Source organism: Eulemur rufifrons, chromosome 7 (assembly GCF_041146395.1).
Source record: "Eulemur rufifrons isolate Redbay chromosome 7, OSU_ERuf_1, whole genome shotgun sequence".
Lineage (NCBI taxonomy): Eukaryota > Metazoa > Chordata > Mammalia > Primates > Lemuridae > Eulemur > Eulemur rufifrons.
The window spans coordinates 1,090,046-1,105,885 of record NC_090989.1 but is presented as its reverse complement, the minus strand read 5'-3'; the positions used below and the strand labels follow the sequence as shown (position 1 = coordinate 1,105,885).

The 15,840-nt window shown below is 39.8% G+C and overlaps 1 protein-coding gene across 1 annotated transcript in view; it reads left to right on the top strand.

The window, feature by feature from the left end:
• Window positions 1-15,840, top strand: part of PCBP3 (poly(rC) binding protein 3) — a 236,683-nt gene that overhangs the window by 78,128 nt on the left and 142,715 nt on the right. The window contains exon 3 of the mRNA XM_069472199.1: window positions 3,750-3,785. The gene's annotated coding sequence lies outside the window, so the exon portion shown is untranslated. The remainder of the gene's footprint in view (window positions 1-3,749; window positions 3,786-15,840) is intronic.

Genomic DNA, 15,840 nt, shown 5'->3' with positions numbered 1-15,840 from the left:
ATTTCTTTTTCCTGTGATGTATGTTGCAAATATTTTCTTCCATTTAGTATTTGTCTTTTATGTTTTCTCCTGGCATTTTTTGCTATGCCAAAGATTTTTAATTCTTACAAAGTCAAGTTTATCTATCTGTTCTTTTCTTTTAGTAGATTTGTAATTTATAGTTACGAAGCCTTTTCCTACACCCGGATTAAAGACAAAATCACTCATGTTTTATTCCAGTGCTTGTAGAGTTTAATTTTTTATTAGTTTACTTATTTTAATATGTTGATTTTTTTTCTATGGGATGTTTATTTCTCTATTTCATTAATTTCTCTTCTTATTTTCTTCCTTTTGCTTTTTGGGTTCATGTTTCTGTTCTTTTTCAAATTTCTATTGGATAATTTGTTCATTGATATTCAGCTTCTTTAATATAAATAAGCATTTAAAGTTATACATTTCTAAGTGCAGCTTGTTGCAGTGCACAGATTTACATATATATTGCTTTTATTGTCCTTAACTTATAAATGTTATCTTGTTTCTACTATGATTTCTTTTTTGGGTTATGAGTTATTTAGAAGTATTTCTCAATTCCAAATACACAGAGCTTAAAAATATATTATGCAAAAAATAAAAATTTATATTTGAATATAAAATATTTTAAAATATTTTAGTTTCTAAGTTCACTGCCTTGTGGACAAGGTGATCTCTGTGTTAGTGGTCTTTGGACTACAAACTTTTTGTTCAGGATAATGCATGTGTGGTCAAGTATCATAAATGTTCTGTGTATTTGTGAGTATAATATATTCTGCAGTTTGGAGTGTAAGTATTCTATCTGTGGCCATTTAGTGAAGCTTGATAATCTTGTTAAAGTTTTTTCTGTCCTCATAGATGCTTTTCTTTAACTGACATATCAATCACTGTGACAGCTGTGTTCAAGTCTGCCAGTGTGATTGTTGGTTTGTCTATTTTCTTATATTTCTGTTTATTTCTGCTTTATATAAAATGTTGAAACTTTGTTTTTAGGTATGCAAGTTTAAAATTGTTGCAGTGTCTTACTAATAAATTGAATCTTTTTATCTTTATGCAGTATAGTCTATCTAATCCTTTTTGCCTTAAAGCAAATTTTGTCTGATGTATTTGCCCAGTATATATTTTTCTTCCCACTCCTTTCAATATTTCTGGGTCTGAATGTTTTAGATGAATCTTTTAAAATAATATCTAATGGATTTTTGTGTCCCCCCCCCCCCCCCACCGCCCCGACGATCTTTGCCTTTAAAAGACCGGAATATTTAGTTTACTTTCATTTATTTTAATTACTTATAATTTGGACTCCTTTCTACAATCTTGTTTTAGGTTTTCTATTTATTTATTTAGGATTTTGTTTTTTTTTAGAGTTTTAGTTTTAGGTTTACAACAAAATTGAGAGAAAGGTGCAGAGAATTACTATATGTCCTCCTCCGCCCCCGGGCACGGGTGGTTCCCCATTGTCAGTGTCCCTCACCAGGGTGTTTCATTTGCCACGGGCGATGAGCCTGCACTGACAACGTGGTTATCACCCAAAGTCCATGGTTTACATTAGGGTTCACTCTTTTTTTTTCTAAGTGTTTATTTGTACCCATTAATCAACCTCTCTTCATCCTGGACTTTCTATTTAGTTCAACTTTGTTATTTTTTCTCTTTTCTTCCCATTTTTTTGATAGACAAATGCGATTTTTTTACTCATTTAGTTTTCTCTTTCACTATATAATTTTGGTTTCTCTTATTTTTGTGTTTGTGTATACTTAATTTACCAATGTTCAAAGTTAACCAGCATCTCTATACACATTCCAAGGAATACAAGAATCTTACAGTATTTCATCTCTGATTATTCTTTCCTGACTCAAATGCCATTTTCATTCTCTATTGTTGTATTTTTTAATGCCGTGCAGCCTTATTTATCATTTTACGCACTTGGCACCTGTTTAGATTTGCTCACATCTCAGCGTGTTTGTTGCTCTTCTACCACTTGTACTGCAGATGCTGCTGCTTCTAAAATGCATCATGGTGAGAGTGTTGGTAAAAAAACTATTTTTAACTGAAACCTTCTTCATTTTCATTTTATTCTGTATTTTATTTTTAATGTTCAAAAAGTATTTTACTTATTAAGTTATTCTGAAATTGTTTTACCTAAGATATTACTTTCCAAAATTAAACTTTAATGAAAAAATATTGACATGTGACATGCTTTCTTTAGAAAAAGCTTTGTTTACAAGTTCAGGATTAGTGGTGTGTCCTTTAAAGGTATATACAATATTATCATAATGCAAGTATGTCACTAGAATAGTTCAAGTACACAGTAAAAGATTAATGCTGAAAACCCAAGAAAACTTTTAAATTGTAATCTGGAAATCTAATGTGTTGACTCACTATGTTATGTCTTTGCCACTGCAATCCTTGATTTTGGTGATAAATTTCTCAGTGACTCATTTTTTTCTCTGTGGTTGTTTAAGTTTGGTCTGCCAGTCTACCAAAATCTGCCAGTATTTCTATTTATGACCAGAAATTATCTCAGGTTTTCAGCAGCATTTAAAAAGTATTTACTTTTAATACAGCTTGAAAATGTGCATAGGTTTTAAATTTCGCATGACATCTTGTATCTTCTCCCAGCAACATAAACACCTAACTAGTAATTGCCAACATATCCTACTGTGGAGTTTAGTAGAGAGGTGAAAACTTGTAACAGAGAAACTAACAATAGCTACTACTCCTCTAGATTAAAGTTCTGGGTGAGAGATTGTTTTTTATTCTATTGTCTTTGGCTTCAGCTTTCAGTGTAAATAACACTCATTTCAAGGATTTTTTTTTTTTTAACTCCAGTTACTTTTAAGATCTTCTCTATATCTTTGATGTTTTATAATTTTACCATGATGTATCCAGGTATAGATTTCTTAATGTTTATCCTGCTTGGTATTATTCTTAGTATTTTTTTTTTTTTTTTTTAAGACAAAGTCTCGCTCTATTGCCCGGGCTAGAGTGCCATGGCGTCAGCCTAGCTCACAGCAACCTCAAACTGCTGGGTTTAAGCGATCCTACTGCCTCAACCTCCCAAGTAGCTGGGACTACAGGCATGCGCCACCATGCCTGGCTAATTTTTTCTATGTATATTTTTAGTTGGCCAGATAATTTCTTTCTATTTTTAGTAGGGACAGGGTCTTGCTCTTGCTCACACTGGTCTCGAACTCCTGACCTTGAGTGATCCTCCTGCCTCGGCCTCCCAGAGTGCTAGGATTAGAGGTGTGAGCCACCGTGCCCAGCCCTTAGTATTTTCTTTAACATCAAGCTTATTGAAGTATAATTTACATAGTATAAAATTCACCCTTTTTAAGGATACAGTTTTGTGAGTTTTGATAAACAGATGCAGATATTAGCTATCAGCACAATCATGATATAGAATATTTTCAGCACCCCAAAATTCACTCACAACCCTTCTTCTCCTTGGACCTCTGGCAATCACTATTTATTGTAACTGCAGTTTTGCCTTTCTCAGAATATTATATAAATGGAATCATGTAGTATGTAGCTTTTTGAGTCTGTTGTCTTCACTTATAATGCTTTTGAGATGCATATTGTTGTTGAGTAATACTTAATGAATATATTTAATACCAAATTTGTTTATACATTTGCCAATTGATGGAAATTTGGAGATTTACAGTTTTAGAGATTATGAATAAACCTGCTATAAGCTTTCTTGCACAGATCTTTATGTTGGTATGTGTTTTCATTTTTCATAGGTAAATACCTAGGACTGGGCTTTTCTAGATCATATGGTAAGTGTATGTTTAATTTTGTAAGAAACTACCAATGTTCCAAAGTTACACCAGCAGTTTGCATTCCCACAAGTAATGCATGAGAAAGTGACTGTTGCTTGAGAAATGGTCAGCACTTAATGTTGTCAATTTAAAAATTTTTATCTTTTCTAGTGGATGTGTAGTGATATCTCATTGTAGTTTAATTTGCATTTTCCTGATGAGAAATGATGCTGAACATTTTTTCCCATGCGTATTTGCCATCTGTGTGTCTTCTTTGGTGAAGTGTCTTCAGATATTTTGCCCACTAAAAAATTTTTGTTTTTTTATTACTGTTTGTTTTTTTATTACTGAGTTTTGAGGGCTTGTTATATTCTTTGGATACAAGTCATTTATTAGATATGTGTTTTCTAAGTATTTTCTCCCAGACTGTTGCTTTAATTTTTATTTTTTTAATGTCTTTAAAAAAAAAACAAAACCAGAAGTGCTTAATCTTGATGAAGTAAAGTCTGTTACTTTTTTTTCTTTGATGGTTTGTGTAGCCTGTGTCCTACCCAAGAATTCTGAACTATCTTCAATGTTTTCTCACAGGAGTTGTATAGTTTTAGGTTTTACATGTCATTGTCCCTCCGATCCGTTCTGAGCCAATTAAAAAAAATATATGGTGCAAGGTATGGGTTGGGGCTCATTTTTACCATGTGGACATACATTTCTTTGAGCAGTAAGAGATCTGCATTGACCATCTTTGCTCTTTCCTCAGTCGACCATTTGTGCTTGTATCTATTTCTGAACTCTGTTCTCTTTCATTGCTCTATTTGTATACATCCTATCCTTTCAGCAATACCACGGTGTTTGTTCACTGTGGTTTTAGGGTAAATCTTGAAATCAGGTAAGATGAGTCTGTCTCAAAACTATTTTTTCTGGAAATGCCTTTGTTTTTCCACATAAAGTTTGGAGCTAGTTGTCAATTTCTACAAAAAAAGACTGCTGAGATTTGAGTGGGATAGTGTTGGGTCTGTGGATCAATTTGGGAAGAACTGGCATCTTTAAAAAATTTTCATTTCCATTTTATCTGTATTGAGATATACCATAAAATTCACCACTTAAAAATGTAAAGTTCAGTGGTTTTTAGTATATTCACTAGCTTGGGCAACTCTCACTGCTGCCCAATTCCAGGACATTTTCGTCACCCTCAGAAAGAGGCCCATACTCTTTGCAGTCATTCTCCATTTCCTCTCCCCTTGCCTCTGGCAATAGCCAGTCTACTCTCTGTTCTGTGGATTTGCCAACTCTGATGTTTCATGTTAATGCAATCATATAATACGTGGCTTTTTGTGTCTGGCTTCTTTCATTCAGCATAATATTTTCAAAGTTCATTCATGTTGTAGCATATATCAGTACTTCATTCCTTATTAGATAATACCTCATTGACAGGTCACATTTTGTTTATCTATTATAATTGATGGACATTTGAGTTCCACTTTTTGGCTATTATGAATAATGCCCCTATGAACATTCCTGTACAAGTTTTTTTATATGAACATATATTGTAATTTATCTTGGTTTTATACCTAGGAATAGAACTGCAGTGTCATATTTTAACTGTATGTTTTTTTTTTTTTTTTTTTTTTTTTTGAGACAGAGTCTCATTTTGTTGCCCAGGCTGGAGTGAGTGCCGTGGCATCAGCCTAGCTCACAGCAACCTCAAACTCCTGGGCTCAAGCGATCCTCCTGCCTCAGCCTCCCGAGTAGCTGGGACTACAGGCATGCGCCACTATGCCCAGCTAATTTTTCTATATATATATTTTTAGTTGTCCATATAATTTCTTTCTATTTTTAGTAGAGACGAGGTCTCGCTCTTGCTCAGACTGGTCTCGAACTCCTGACCTTGAGCGATCCACCCGCCTCGGCCTCCCAGAGTGCTAGGATTACAGGCGTGAGCCACCGTGCCCGGCCTATGTTTAACTTTTTGAGGCAGTGCCAAAGTATTTTCCAAAGATGTTGCACCATTTGACATTCCCACTAGCAATGTGTAAGTGTTCCAGTTTTTCCATATCCTTGCCAACGCTTGTTTTCTTTTTTTTACTATTATTAATATATTGTAGCTATCCTAGTGGGTAGGCAGTGGTATCTGATTGTGTTATTGGTTAGCATTTCCCTATTGACTAGTGGTGTTGAACATCTTTTCATGTGCTTATTGGCTATTTGTGTATTTTCTTTGGAGAAATGTCTGTTCAAATTCCTTGCCCATTTTTTAATTTTTTTTTTTTTTTTTGAGACAGAGTCTCACTCTGTTGCCCGGGCTAGAGTGAGTGCCGTGGCGTCAGCCTAGCTCACAGCAACCTCAAACTCCTGGGCTTAAGTGATCCTACTGCCTCAGCCTCCCGAGTGGCTGGGACTACAAACATGTGCCACCATGCCCGGCTAATTTTTTGTATATATATATATTTTAGTTGTCCATATAATTTCTTTCTATTTTTAGTAGAGACGGGGTCTCGCTCTTGCTCAGGCTGGTCTCAAACTCCTGACCTCGAGCGATCCACCCGCCTCGGCCTCCCAGAGTGCTAGGATTACAGGCGTGAGCCACCGCGCCCGGCCCCATTTTTTAATTGAGCTGTTTGTTCTTTCTGTTGTTGGGTTGTAAGAGTTCATTTTGTATTCTGGACACTATACCCTTATCAGAGATAAGACTGGTATAAATTTTTCCCCATTTGGTGGGTTGTCTTTTCACTTTCTTGGCAGTACACACCTTTGTTTGACATACAAAAGTTTTTAATTTTGGTCAATTCCAATTTATCTATTTTTTCTTTTATTGCTTATGCTGAAGGTCAGAAACAGGTGCCTAATCCCAGGTGATGAAGATTTACACATTTTCTTCTAAAACTTTATAGTTTTAAGTCTTACATTTAGGCCTTTGACTCTTTTTTAGTTAATTTTTGTCTATGGTGTGAAGCAGGGGTCCAAATTAATCTTTTGCATGGAGCTATCCATTTGTTACACCATCATTTCCTGAAAAGACTGTTCTTTCCCTGTTGAATAGTCTTAGCATCCTAGTCAAAAACCATTTAACATTGATGTATGGATTCATTTCTGGACTCTCAATTCTAATCCATTGATCTTTATGTTATATTCTTATGCCAGTACCAGAGTCTTGAATCCTAGAGACTTGTACTAGGTTTTGAAATTAGCAAGGATGAGTCCTCCAGCTTTTTTTCTCTCTCTTTTTTTATTTCAGCATATTATGGGTGTACAAAAGTTTAGGTTACGTATATTTCCCTTGCCCCCCTGCCCCCGCCAAGACAGAGCTTCAAGCATGTCCATCCCCTAGACAGTGCGCATTGCACTCATTATGAATGTATACACCCATCCCCTCCCCCTCCATCTGCCTGACACCCAATTAATGTTATTCTTGTATGTGCTCTTAGGTGTTGATCAGTGAAACCAATATGATGGTGAGTACATGTGGTGTTTGTTTTTCCATTCTTGGGATACTTCACTTAGTAGAATGGATTCCAGGTCTATCCAGGATAATGCAAGAGGTGCTAGATCACCATTGTTTCTTGTGGCTGAATAGTACTCCATGGTATCCATATCCCACATTTTATTAATCCACTCATGTATTGATGGGCACTTGGGTTGTTTCCACATCTTTGCAATTGTGAATTGTGCTGCTATGAACATTCGAGTGCAGGTATCTTTTTTTTTTTTTTTTTTAAGAATGTCTTTTTTTCTTTTGTGTAGATGCCCAGTAATGGGATTGCTGGGTCAAATGGTAGGTCTACTTGTATCTCTTAAGGTACCTCCATATTGCTTTCCACAGAGGTTGCACTAGTTTGCATTCCCACCAGCAGTGTATGAGTGTTCCTATCTCTCCGCATCCATGCCAACATGTATTGTTTTGGGACTTTTTGATAAAGGCCATTCTCACTGGAGATAAGTGATATCTCGTTGTGATTTTGATTTGCATTTCCCTGGTGATTAGAGATGTTGAGCATTTTTTCATATGTTTGTTGGCCATTGTTCTGTCTTCTTTTGAAATGTTTCTGTTCATGTCCTTTGCCCACTTTTTGATAGGGTTGTTTGATTTTTCCTTTCCTGAGTTCTAAATAGATTCTAGTTATCAGCCCTTTATCGGATGTGTAGCACATGACAATTTTTTCCCATTCTGTAGATTGTCTATTTGCTCTCATGACAGTTTCTTTGGCTGTGCAGAAGCTTTTTAATTTGATCAGGTCTCACTTATTTATTTTTATTGTTGCTGTGATTGTCTTTGAGGTCTTCTTCATAAATTCTTTGCCTAGGGCAATATCTATAAGAGTTTTTCCCACATTTTCTTCTAGAATTCTAATAGTTTCACACCTTAGGTTTAAGTCTGTTACTCACTGGAATTTGATTTTTATGAGAGGTGAAAGGTGTGGGTCCTGTTTCAGTCTTCTACATGTGGCTATCCAGTTTCCCCAGCACCATTTATTGAATAAGGATTCTTTTCCCCAGTGTATGTTTTTGTCTGCTTTGTCAAAGATTAGATGGCTATATGAGGATGGTTTTATATCAGGGTTCTCAGTTCTGTCCCACTGGTTGATGTCCCTGTTTTTGTGCCAATACCAAGCTGATTTAATGACTATAGCCTTGTAGTATAGTTTGAAGTCTGGTAAATTAATACCTCTCATTTTGTTCTTATTGTCTGAAATTGCTGTTGCAAAACGGGGTTTTCTCTGATTCCATACGAAGCGTAAAATTATTTTTCTATATCTGTGAAAAATGATGTTGGTAATTTAATAGGGATTGCATTGAATCTGTATATCACTTTAGGTAATATAGACATTTTGACAATGTTGATTCTACTAACCCACGAGCATAGTATGGTTTTCCACCTGTTTACATACTCTGCTATTTCCTTCCTCAGTGTTTCTTAGTTCTCCCTGTAGAGGTCTTTTACCTCCTTAGTTAAATATATTCCTAGGTACTTTATTTTCTTTGTTGCTATTCTGAAGAGTATTGAGTCTTTGATTTGGTTCTCAGTTTGACTGTTGGCGTATATGAATGCCTCTGATTTGTGTATATTGATTTTGTATCCTGAGACTTTACTGAATTCATTTATCAATTCCAGGAGTCTCTTGGATGAATTCTTGGGGTTTTCTAGATATAATATCATATCATCAGCAAAGAGTGAGAGTTTGATTTCTTCTGCCCCCATTTGGATGCCCTTAGTTCTGCTCTCTTGCCTGATTGTTCTTGCAAGGACTTCCAGCACTATGTTGAATAGGAGTGGAGATAGTGGGCAACCTTGTCTGGTTCCAGTTCTAAGTGGGAATGCTTTCAATTTTTCCCCATTCAGTATTATGTTGGCTGTGGGTTTGTCATATATGGCTTGTATCATTTTTAGGTAGGCCCTGTCTATGCCTACTTTGTTAAGCGTTCTTATCATAAAAGGGTGTTGAATTTTGTCTAATGCTTTTTCTGTATCTATTGAGAGGATCATATGGTCTTTGTTTTTGCTTCTATTTATGTGGTAAGTTACATTTATAGATTTGTGTATTGTGAACCATCCCTGCATCTCTGGGATGAAGCCCACTTGGTGGTGATGGATTATTTTCTTGATGAGCACCTGGATTTGATTTGCTAGGATTTTATTGAGAATTTTTGCATCTATATTCATAAGGGATATTGGTCTGTAGTTTTCTTTTTTTGTTGAGTCCTTTCCTGGTTTTGGTATCAGGGTTATATGTTGGCTTCATAAAATGTGTTGGGGAGGATTCCATCCTTCTCGATGTTGTGGAATAAGTTTGTAGGATAGGCACCAGTTCTTCTTTGTAGGTATGGTAAAATTCGGGTGTGCAACCATCCGGTCCGGGGCTTTTCTTTTTGGGAAGGTTTTTTAATTGATGTTTCGAAATCAGTTCTTTTTTTTTTTTTTTTTTTTTTTTTTGAGACAGAGTCTCACTTTGTTGCCCAGGCTAGAGTGAGTGCCGTGGCATCAGCTTAGCTCACAGCAACCTCAGACTCCTCGGCTTAAGCGATCCTACTGCCTCAGCCTCCCGAGTAGCTGGGACTACAGGCATGCGCCACTATGCCCGGCTAATTTTTCTACATATATTTTTAGTTGTCCGAATAATTTCTTTCTATTTTTAGTAGAGACGGGGTCTCGCTCTTGCTCAGGCTGGTCTCGAACTCCTGACCTTGGGCGATCCACCCGCCTCGGCCTCCCAGAGTGCTAGGATTACAGGCGTGAGCCACCGCGCCCGGCCGAAATCAGTTCTTGATATTGGTCTGTTCAGGAATTCTGTTTCTTCCTGGTTGAGCCTAGGGAGGCTGTGTGTTTCTAAAAATTTGTCCATTTCCTCCACATTTTGCAGCTTGTATGCATAAAGGTTTTTGTAGTATTCATAGATGATGTCTTGTATCTCTGTGGCATCAGTTGTAATTTCTCCTTTCATGTTCCTCATGGAGCTTATTAGAGATTTTTCTTTTCTGCTCTTAGTGTAGCCAAAGGAGACCTCCAACTTTGTTCTTCTTTTTTAAGATTGTTTTTGGCGATTTTGGTTTTCTTGTAATTCCATATGAATTTTAGGATTGGCCTGCCCATTTTTAGAAATAAAGGCAGATCTGACAATGATGACCTTGAATCTGTAAGTAAATTTGAGAAGGATTGCTATGTTAGGAATGGGATAGTCCAGGAAATGGGATAGCTTTACATTGACTTAAATTTCTTTCAAAAATGTTTTGTAGTTTTCACAGTGCAAGTCTTGTATTTTTGTTAAACTTATTTCTAAGTATTTTGTCATTTTCCATGCTATTATAAATGTAATTATTTTCTTAATTTTTTTTCTTTTCTTTTTTTTTTTTTGTGTGGGGAGAGAGGGTCTTGGTCTATCACGCAGGCTGGAGTGCAGTGACGTGGCGTGATCATAGCTCACTGCAGCCTTGAACTCCTGCGTTCAAGTGATCCTCCTGCCTCAGCCTCCTGAGTAGCTGGGACTACAGGTGCATGCCACCACACACAGCTATTTTTTTTTCTTTTCTGTAGAGACAAGTTCTTGCTATGTTGTCTAGGCTAGCCTGAAACTCCTGGCCCCAGGCAATCCTCCTGCCTTGGACTTCCACAGTTCTGGGATTACAGGCATGAGCCACCGCGCCTGGCCCTTAATTTTATTTTCTTGGCTAGTGTATATAAATATAACTGATTTTTATATATTGATCTTGTATCTTGCAACCTTACTAAACTTGTTTATTAGCTCTAATTATTATTATTATTTTACAGATCCAGTCCATATGTTCCTTATTTCTTTCACTTCCTTTATAATGCTCACTAAGATTTCTAGTGTGAGGTCAAAGATGCTGAGGGTTGACATCCTTGCCTTGTTTCTGCTCTTAGGGGAAAGGCGTTCAATTTTTTACTGTAAGTATTATGATAGCCTTTTATGGTGCTAAGGAATTCACTGAGAATTTGTATCACGAATGCCAGTTGAATTTTGTCTAATGCTTTATCTATATCTGTTGCAGTAATGTGTGTTTTCTTGTTTTTAATCTATAAGATGGCAAATTACATTGATTTTTTTTATTGTTGACCTAAAATTACTGAGTTAAATCCTACTTAGTTATGGTGTGTTACATAAAAGGGATTTTGTTAAGAATTTTTGCATCTATATTCATGAGGGATTTTGATCTGTAGTTTTCTTTCCTCCAAATGGGCTTTATGTAGTTTTGCTGTTAAGATAATGTTGACCACATAAAACTAGTTGGTAGGATCGCTTGAGCCCAGGAATTCAGTGCTGCAGTGAGCAATGATCCTGCCACTGCACTGCAGCCTGGGTGACAGAGTGAGACTCTGTGTCTAAAAACAAATCAACAAACAAACAAAATTTTCTAAATGATCTATTTTAGGAGGAAATAAAGTTGTCTTATATGGAAAGTCTGAGATTTAAAGTGGAATTATAAACAAGTTGTATGCATGTGTGTAAATCCAAACATGCATTAAATGTTTAGAGCCGCAAGGCTGGCCAGGACCAGTGGTTCACACCTGTAGTCCTAGTACTTTGGGAGGCTGAGGTGGGAGGATCATTTGACCTCAAGAGTTCTAGGTTGCAGTGAGCTACGATGACACCACTGCACTCCAGCCTGCGTGTCTGAGTGAGACTCTGTCTCAAAATAAATAAATGAAGATACAGCCATAGGGCAAATGCTCCTTGGGTAAACAGCAAATGGTAGAACTAAAATAAATGACTGTAGGGTCATGTCAGTGGAAAGAGAGTAGAATTACAGAGTTTTAAGATCCTGGGATTGTGTGGGTGGTGTGTGAGGACGTTATACCTAGATAAGTTAGGGAGTTATGTAATTAATTCTAGGGTAAAAAGTAAAAAGAAACAACGTAGAACGGAGTGGGGAGAAAAATCCAAAAGAAGGCAAGAAAGGAGACTTCAAGGAAACACGGGAAGATAAGAAAGTAGAAAACACAGCATAAAGTAGTGAATAAATCCAGATATATCAGAGATTTCTGTAAATGTTAATGGTGCAGGTGATTTAAAAAGTTCTATCGAAAGAATCGTCCATCAGAACTCCATTGTCTTTTAGCATTTGATGTTGCCGTGTTGCGTTCTTAGGGTTCTCTCTCCGAACTTGGACTTTCTAAATTTAATCAGGACATCGTTCACTGGGTTCTTTCACTCCAAAGACTTATTTCTTCAGCTCAAGGGATTTTATTCTATCACTTCTTGGAATTTTCTTTTCTTTCTTTCTGCGCTTTGTGTTCCTTCTGTTCATCGGGGCCTCGTTCTCCTTCTCCTTTCACCTGTTCTCTGGAGAGTCCCTTGGCTTCGTCTTCTGACTTTCTACTTTGCTCTCAGGCTGTCTGTTCTACCCGTAGGTTCACATACCAGGTTTTTGTCTTGACAGCACTTTTCATTCTCAAGGTGTCGACTTGCTCTTCTCTCGTGGATGGAATGCGTGGCGCTTACCATGACGTGTAAATTAATGCTTATTGTTTGCATGTTCTCAGACGACCATTCTTACTTTGAGTTTGGCGTCTCTCTTTCATCCCCTTGGTTTTCCTCAAATACTGTTGCTTTGTTAGTTGATGAGGTTTATTTTCCACAGTGCCTCTTGGTCTTCCTGTGGGTGTTGGTCACTTCACTGTGGCCTGTCTGGTGACTGTGGCAGATGAGTTTGCTGTGATGGTTCATCCTGTGGAGCGTGTGCTGTGCCTGCCTCAGTGGATGCTGCAACTGCCTAGAGAGCCACCTGCCGCCGCCTCTCTGCCAGCTGTGACCTGGAGCAGAGAGCACCACCGCCCGCCCACCGCCTCCACATGCAGCTCCCCGAGTTTTTCCTGACAGCATCTCCCTCCCTGCTCCTGCTTATGGCTTTATCTGGTTTGTCTGTATTTGATTTCTGTACGGAATGCACTGTCATCCCTGACATAGGCTTGTATTTTGTATTCTGGTTTCTTTATGATTGTTTCTCCGTAGATTTCACCCCATCTGCTTCCTTTCTATATTTGTTTTCTATTGCTGTGTAACAAATTAACCTAAAACTGAGTGGCATAAAACAATAAATATGTATTATCCCACAGATTTTATGGGTTAGGAATTCAGCAGCAGCTTAGTGGGTGGTTCTGGCTGGAGGGTCTCCCTTGAGGTTGCACAGCGGAAGGCTTGACTGGGCCCAGAGGGTCGCTCCAGGTGGCAGTCTCGCAGGAGGCCTCAGTTCCTCCCCTGGCGGGACTCTCCACAGGGCAGGGTGAATGTCCTTATGGCTCGGCAGCTCACTTCCCCCGAGGGAGTGACCCAAGAGAGCACGGAGGAGTCACAGCGCCCTGTGTCCTAGTCTGTCATGCCCTGTCCCTTCTGCACGCTGTGTTCTTTCCACATGGATCACTAAGTTAGGCCACCCTAGGGGAGGGAAATTATTCTCTGCCTTTTTAAGGGAAAAGTATCAAAGAATCTGTGGACATACTTGAAAACTATCTCACTCTCATCAAGGCATTGCGTGGATTTTCTCCTGCTCTGATAGGAGGAAGGGCTTGTGGGTCTAGTCCCTATATCTGCCTCTCAACGCGGCTGGCTGGAGACCTTCCGGGGGGGCTTGCCTTGGCTTTTCTGTCTTAGAACTTTTGTGTTTATTTTCATTGTCTTTTCTTTTGGATAGGTTTTTTTTTTTTCCTACGTAATTTAAAAAGACAGGATGTGTCTAACTTCTTCAGTACTTGCTTGCTTATTACTGAGTTTGACGCGCAGCTGTAAGTTCCCTTAGGTCACTCTTGGGCAGCCAGCCCTACAGCAGGCGCCCAGGACGCCGCCTTGTGCCAGCCCACGTGGATAGCAGTGGTGTCTCTCGCTTAGGGCAGCTTTGCAGTGCTGAGGTTTTTGCGGTTTTCAGCCTTGAGTGCTGTGACATTTCTCTGTTTCTGGCTTGGATGGTGCGTAAAATGATTATTTACTCAACATTCCCTCAGCTCCCACTGTGCTCTGAGCACACGCCAGGCACTGTGTGAGGTGCTGGGGCGAAGTCTTGTGACGTGCTCCTCACCACGGGAGCCCAGGCCCTGGGGAGAAAGCAGCACGTCAGTCACCTCCATGTGTGGGGAAGAGCCACGCCACAGGGACTGTCTGTAGATGGATTTTGTTGCTTTATGCTTTTGCTTTCCTTGCCTTTCTTCCCCTTCCCCTCAACTCTCTCTGTGAAATGGGTGGCAGGGGCAACATTAAGCACAGGGAGTTTGCTTTGCTGCCTGCCCGTGAGTGAGAGAAGAGGACTAGCGGAGGCGTCCGGTGAGCACCCAGCAGGGCGCCCTCCCCGCCTGCCCGTGGCTGCCGTGCTGCGCTGAGGCAGTTGGCATTTCATCAGCGACCTGGCGAGTGTCACTTGCTGTGTGTGGACAGCCAGCGCTGCACACATGGCGCAAATTGCCACTCGGCCGCCTTTGCCCCTCTCTTTGCCGGACCACTCTGGACTCTTTCCTCGCGGGGCTGTTGTGGCCGCTGGGAGCTTTGGTCTGATCGCTGGTTCGTTGTGGTCTGCTTCTGTCTCGCTCAGAATTTGCTCACTAATAGTTAGGCATGATTTTGTCGGCACTGAATTAGTTTATCTTCTAATAATATAATGCCTTTAATGTGATACATGGCTTTTCTTATTGAAATAACTGCAGAAAAAATAGCTTTATTATTGAGACTGTGAAAGTCTCTAGCTCCTAAGCCGCCTCCTCTTTTTTTTTCTTATTGAGATAATTGCTTTTGTAATACAAAATTTGCTACCACAAAACAAGCTGCTGTCCAGCAGAGACCTGCTGTGTGCAGGGTGCTGGCTGTTCTGAGCCTGTTCCCGATGCTGTCTGTGCGCCTGGCTGCCCTCATGGAGCCTCCTCAGAGCGCGGCGGGAAGGCGGCAGCTGGCAGAGCAGCTTGGGCTGCAGTGTTCTGGTGAGGGGGGCAGATGCGGTCAGGGTTCACGTGGGGCATGCAGAGTCGGCAACTCAAGGGTGTTTTCATGCTGTTAATTTAAACAAAATCATGGAATGTAAAAAATAGCTTTAAAATGTTAGTTTTCAGTTTGCCACATTCTGGCAAGGAAAAGAGTGGTGTCATCGTTGTGTGTGTTTGCTAAGTGATAATTACAGTGTGGAGACAGATGTGAGCTTCCGGGGAACCGGGTGGGGGTTGTGCCCAAGACGCTTTGCTCCAGGCAGGGAGGCGGTGTGGGGTGTTGGGCCCGGAGCCTTGGCGCTGGACAGGAAGGGTCGGTGGTGGAGGCCCGTGGCTGGCTGTGGACATGCTGCTCTCCACATGCACAGCCCGCAGGTGGACAGGCGCTGGTCCATGTGCGGAGGGGACAGGCAAGCCTGACACCGTGGCCCAGGTCAGAGTTCAGAGTGCACCTGTGGAGTTGGAGACGATGCCCTTTAGGGGAAGGTGAGGGTGGACAGAGAGCTGAGAGCAGTGTGGGCAGGCTAAGTGGACGCCAGGGGACCCCCGTGGTTGCTGGGATGTCCGTGGTGAGGGGAGAAGGGGCAGCAGGCAGGGGCCCAGGAACCCTTCCAGGAGCCCTGTCTGTGTCCTCAGGTTGGGGCAAGCCTTTGGCCAGTT